At 31.0% G+C, this 6,486-nt stretch overlaps 1 long non-coding RNA gene across 1 annotated transcript; it reads left to right on the top strand.

Moving 5' to 3' along the window:
- Nucleotides 1-933: 933 nt before the first annotated feature.
- On the top strand, nt 934-1,886 carry LOC108468883 (uncharacterized). The gene is made up of 2 exons (XR_001869006.2): nt 934-1,274; nt 1,594-1,886. It is a non-coding gene; the product is annotated as an uncharacterized LOC108468883 (long non-coding RNA).
- Nucleotides 1,887-6,486: the final 4,600 nt, after the last annotated feature.

Genomic DNA, 6,486 nt, shown 5'->3' with positions numbered 1-6,486 from the left:
TGGAATTAAAATATGAATTATAAAATTAACTTAATTTTATTATAAAATATACATGTAATAAATTTAAATAACATTTAGATATAAATCTACTAAAAAACTACATATATAAAAATAACCTAGCTTTAGTAACTAATGCAAGTTAGATATAAGTACTATGTACATGCTTAATAATAACTTAAATAATACATAAAATATGTGGAATTTTTCCTTTAAATAATAAAGATATATAATAAAATATGTGAATAGATCTAAAAAAATTATAAGTATAAAATACTAGTATTTAGTGATGTATATAAATTTAACATATATACTAATATTTTGTATACATATAGTTAGAAATTAAATAATGTATAAAACATGTGATTTCATCTTAAACAACAAATACATATATAACATAAATATGTGAATCAATTCAAAAATAGTTAAATGTATATAATAATGTAATGTTAATAATATTCATAGAATAAAGCCGATTTTATTATAAGGTACATATATATACATACATATATATATATATATATGTGTAAAATAATGCCTAAAACATTACACAAAATAGTATGCAACATGTGGAAATACAATTACTCAAATTACAATAAGTAAGTCAACCAATAATATAAATGATACAGTTAATATAAACATTCCCAAATACTATACATGTTAAGAAAAACCAAAATGAATATAAACAAATTACCTAATTGAAACCAAAGTAAAATAAAAAGGATAATTTGCATAAATAAATAAACTACTAATAATAAAATAAGGACTCATATATAACACGCATGAATTCACAGGGACCACGTTTGAAATTATCCCCGATCCTGAAACACTGCGTGGAGACATGGGTTAAAATGCAAAGTCATACAAATTCTGGGGAAAATTTAAGAGAAAACCAAAATAAAACAGTCACAAATAGGATCCAATCACGATACGGCACGAAGGGAAAGGGCTTGCTCCATAAATAATCCATTTTAGGCGCAAGAGGGCATATCCGGGTCTCCAAGTGAGTCAGCGCGCGGATCTACCCCCCTTGGAACGATGCCGTTTTTGGATATGCTATTAAACCCTCTTTTTTTCAATTGTTTTCTACTTAAAACGCAGCAAATCATTCAAATTAAAATAAATTATGCTATCAGCCCATTCCCTTAGGGTTTCATCTCGCATGCTGCCGCCGACAATAGGAGTATTTGAGTCATGAAATCAATTTGCAGCCCCAAGATCCCTCCTCTGACTTCGATTTCAACGAAGCAAAGAAGAATCCATGGCGAATTTGCAAAGTAAGACCCCTTCCTTCGCGTTCTTTTTTTATTTTCAAATACAATATCGAAAGATTGAAAAGGAAAATGAAATGATTCAACGAAAAAACTAAAGCAAGTAGAAAACTGAAAATCACCTTTACAAATTTGCTTTCGAAACACTTTTTCTCGTATTTAGTGTGCGTGCGTAGGCGTATATTATGCGTAAAAATTAAAGGATTACATCCATGGCTTTTATAGCCAGATTTACAAAATAAAAATATATAAAAAAAATCCTATTTTCCTACTGTCATCCGCTATGAATTCTGTTATTGGCTCCTTCTGGTGTGTTCTTTTGCAGGCTCGGTTGTACGGAGAAGCGAGAAGACGTGCGAAGGAGGCCGTGCGAAGAGCCACTCGTGGGAGCCCTAACTCTCTGGCCTATTCTGGCACGTTCCTGAAGCTTCTAGTGCTGCTTAGATAATTTTAGGTGTATTGGGCCTCGGGTTTTAGGGCTTATTGGGTCATGGTTTATTTTAGTAATTGGGCTAGGTTATTGGACTTTTATTGTATTGTTTTTTTTTCATTTTAGCTTTGGGTTTTGTAATTGGACTTTGGCCCTATAAACAATTTATTTTTGTTTGGTTTTATAAATATATATATTTTTATTTTTTTATATTATGGACCCGGGCAAAATGGGCCTATTACACAAAGCATTCCTTAATATTCTATGTTTTTCCTTGCAACTACAGAAAGTTGAGGTTTTTGAAGAGTTTAATCCATGAACCCTCAAAAAAGAGAAACAATCCAATAAATATAAATAACTTTAGCATAGAAAATGTTCATGAAGCAAGAACAAGGAGATTAAACCTTAGGGAGGCCAGGGTACAGTATGTAAAGATCTGGAATGTTGAAGCATGGTCAGAACTTGAACAATCATAAAGTTTACATTAATATATTAACTTTAAGCATCACGTGGTTAAAATTCCATGAAATAAGTTTAATATTATATTGAAAGTGAATAAATACAACATGATGCTCAAGTCTACCTGCCTCATGGTTTTTACTACGGGGAGTATCCACTCATGCCTATTCCTTGATGTTTCCTTCTCAATTGTTGCTGCTGATGAGGTTGCGTAGCAAGATTTTACTGCATTGACATGCCTCCAGGATTCATTCTTCCAAGCGGGGGAGTTACAAATTTTTTTTGGTGGAATTAAATTGTATATTTTTATGACAGTAAAAATATAATTTCGCCATTTTAATAGTTTATATCTTTTTAATTTTTAAATAATTAAATCAAATTTTTATCATTTTGGGGGTTAAAGTGTAATTTTATTATTTTTAATTCAAAATTTTATAAATTATAAATGATTTAAATGAAAAATTTTTCATTTTAAGGAGGCAGGCTCAACCCTCTTTAGCTCCGCCATTGATTCCACCACCCACTCCAACCTGAGATGAGAAATTATAAGCCATCATGCCCAGAGGCATTGTTTGCATGGGAGGGAGGGGCATAGGCCGATTTACAGATTCATTTCTCCCTGCATCAGAACTGCCCATGTTGTCGGCAACTGCATTTCTAGATGACACGGCTTGTGATGATTGAATGCTGGTTGTCCCTTCAAAATAAGTTTTCTGATCTACTGGATGAGTTGGATAATTAACTACTTTCTCTCTGGATTGCCTGGGTGGAACCAGTGCATTGCGACCAGGTAAGGGTTTTAGCCTAAGGTACTCATGTTCTAAGGCCTGCGTTGCTGTATGGGTACCAATCTGTAGGTTATCCTTGAATTATATTACTTTAAACATTTTTAAAAAATACAATGAAGAGCACAATGTTTTTTTATCGTATTGGGGTGAAATTAAAAAAATTAGGAGAGTAGAAATTAAATTATAATTTATAATTTTACGATGGTAAAAATATAATTTTATTATTTTAATAATTTATATTTTTATAATTTTAAAAAATTAAATTAAAATTTATCATTTTAAAACATTAAAAATTTAAAAATTTAAATAAAAATTTTCTATTTTAAGACGGAATGCGACCCCACTTACACACTAAAATTTTCTATTTTAGGATTTTAGATACTAAATGAATGTATATTTTTAAAAAAATTATTTTTAAAGTGCTAGTACACTACTAACTGACACCTATTTATCTAATTAAAAAATTATTTTTTAAAATATGTGGTGTCCACCAACAAATGTCAAAATTTACCCGACAAAAGGGATGGATAAAATAGCTCCGTTAAACAGAGCCATTGCCAAAAGAGTAGAATCCAGTCCCGAAAGAGCTGTAATGACAAAACAAGGTGGGATCCATAATAAAACAATCATTACCCGATTGCTACACTAAAACCAAAAAGAAAAAAAATGAGCTAATCACCTCAAGAATTAAATATATGCTTAGGCACAACTGACACCCAAATAGGTGAATCAAATGGCGATTTGGGGTGAAAATGAGGAGGGACTCTTACGTTTTGAAAATTACCACTCATCTGTCGACTTTGGGAACCAAATCGATTACCAACATAGTGATTTAAGAACCCGATGCAGGTGTAGTCGGTGCCAAGGAGCAGAGAATCTCTACGGTCTCGGGGCACGAAATTGGCCACTGAGATGGTGATTCGGGGCAGAAATTTTCTCATCTTTGATATAACAACTTGATTTTAGCGATGTTATAAAATTTAGTTTTAGACTAGATTTTGGAATTAAGGTAATAAACAATTAGAATAGAATAATTTTGAGTTAAAGTAGGGATTAGGAAATTTGAATTATTAAATATTATTGAATTAAACTAATTAATAAAATAATACAGAGTAAATTGATTAGTAACTAAAATAGAGAAAATTGAGGATTGTAAAGTTAAGAAGCATAATTAATTACTGGGGTTGGCTAAAAAAAAACCCAACATACTAAAAAAACACTCTAATTTTCCTTTTCCGTAATTGATTACAACATTTCTCATTTTATTGGATGAATGTCTTTCTCAACGAGTCTTTTTATTAATATAATAATTAGAGTCAAGATCTTAAATTAATGTGGTCCAAAAATTAATTAGTACATTTTCCAAATATCTTCATTTTAACATATTAAATTAATTAGTTAATCAATTTAGTCCAAAAATTAGAGTCAACATTTTAAAAAGGGAAAAATTAATTTTGTTACAATTAATACAATAAATAGGCAGAGTTATATATATATATATATATATATATATATATATATGTTTATTTTGATGAACATTAACAACACCCTAACATAAACTCATATTATTATTAATAAAATTAAGTAAGTCCTTCTCACTACACTTTATTATTTGTAATTTTATTTTTATAAATTTGTTCTAAACTGTTTTTATAAAAATCTATTTTTCCAATTTTTTCTTTTTTATTTATTAATTCTTGTATAAATTAAAATTTGTTTTAAATTTTATAACTACTGATTTTTTCAATCATAATTTGTAATGTTCAACAAAAGATGTTGAATTTTTACTAAGTAACTTAAATGAAGGCAATGAGATCTTTATGGCGACATCACTATTTTTTATCGATCGGGTATAATATTTATCATGATGTTAATATTTTTTTTTATCTTTATAACATTTAATATTTGTTAACAAAATTATTTAAATTTTAGGTGTTCGAGTCTCATGAAGAGCTGATGCAATGGGTGCAAAACACGACATAGCTGATGCAATGGGTGCAAAACACGACATTCTCTTTTGGTTATAACATCATCACGAGAAGATCAAAAGCAAAGGAAAATGGTGTGTATCTTACGTCACACTTATTTGTGACCATGGCGGTGAATACAACTTTAAAGAATCAAGTAAAAATTCTGGCACCAAAAAGACCAATTGTAAATTCCGATTGGTAGGTTCGTATTTAAAACAATATGATGGGTGGACGTTAAGGGTGATATGTGATCAACATAATCATCCACTTGCACAACATATGGAGGGACATGCTTATGCGAGGCGGTTGAAAGAAAACAAAAAAAAAAATTGTTGGTTGATTTGACGAGTAAGAATGTTACACCACGTGACATATTATCGACACTGAAAGAGGAGGACGAGAATAACGTTTCTACACTAAAAACCATATACAATGCACGGCAAAAGCTTCGCTCGTCCCAGAATGTCGGTAAAACTCTGATACAGGTTCTTATGTTGCTTTTGAATGATAAACAATTTTTTACTGAGTTTTCAGTAAATAATATTTCAAATGAATTGGAAAATCTATTCTTCATTCATCCACGATCATTGGATATATGGCGTGCATTTCCGCACATTTTGATTGTAGATGCAACGCACAAAACGAACAAATATGATCTGCCTTTTGTTCAGATTGTTGGCGTGACTTCAACCAACAATACATTTAGTATAAATTTTGCCTTTATCATTAACGAAAAGGAGGAGAACTATAATTGGGTATTAACATGTCTAAAGTTGACACTAGAGGAGTGCATGTACCCACGTGTTATTGTGACGAACAAAGAGTTGGATCTGATGAATGCATGCCAACAAGTTTTCCTCGATGCCACTCGGTTACTATGCAGATGGCACATTACTGAAAATATAAAAAGCATTGTAGGCAGTTTATCAAGTCGCAACATGAGTGGGACTCTTTTCGTGCTATGTGGACTGTACTCGTTTAATCTTCAACGTGAATATTGTACACCGAAAACTACAGAAAACTCCAATCAATGTTGAGCGAATATCCAGGTACAAGCCTCGTTATTCTATAAATAATTGTTTATAGTTTTAGAAGACTTTTTATACATAACTAACATTTATATAAATTCAGGTGTTTTAAAATATTTAGATCAAGTGTGGTTAAGAAAATATAAGGAAATGTTTGTGTCGGTCTGGATTGATCGGCATCTCAACTATGAGAACGAACTACGAATAGAGTTGAGAGCCAGCATGCAAAGCTAAAGAAATACCTTTGTGCAAAAAATTCTTCTCTAGATAAATTTGTTGGTTGTATCGATCAAATTGTGAAGTCTTAACTTACATCGATATATGAAAGTTTTGAAAAGAGTAGAATTGTCCTCAAACACAGACACAACTTACCGTGTTTCAAATTATTGCGGGGTTTTGTGGCACTTGAAGCTCTAGATATCCTAGAAGGGGAACTTCAGCGGTCGAGTAGACATCAACTTGACTATTCAAACTGTGGTTGTAAACTATGTCATAGTTGTGGGTTACCATGCACTTGCATTCTATCAGTCTACTTGAATTCAG

This window comes from Gossypium arboreum, chromosome 8 (genome assembly GCF_025698485.1).
Source record: "Gossypium arboreum isolate Shixiya-1 chromosome 8, ASM2569848v2, whole genome shotgun sequence".
Lineage (NCBI taxonomy): Eukaryota > Viridiplantae > Streptophyta > Magnoliopsida > Malvales > Malvaceae > Gossypium > Gossypium arboreum.
This window is presented reverse-complemented; position numbering and strand designations above follow the sequence as displayed.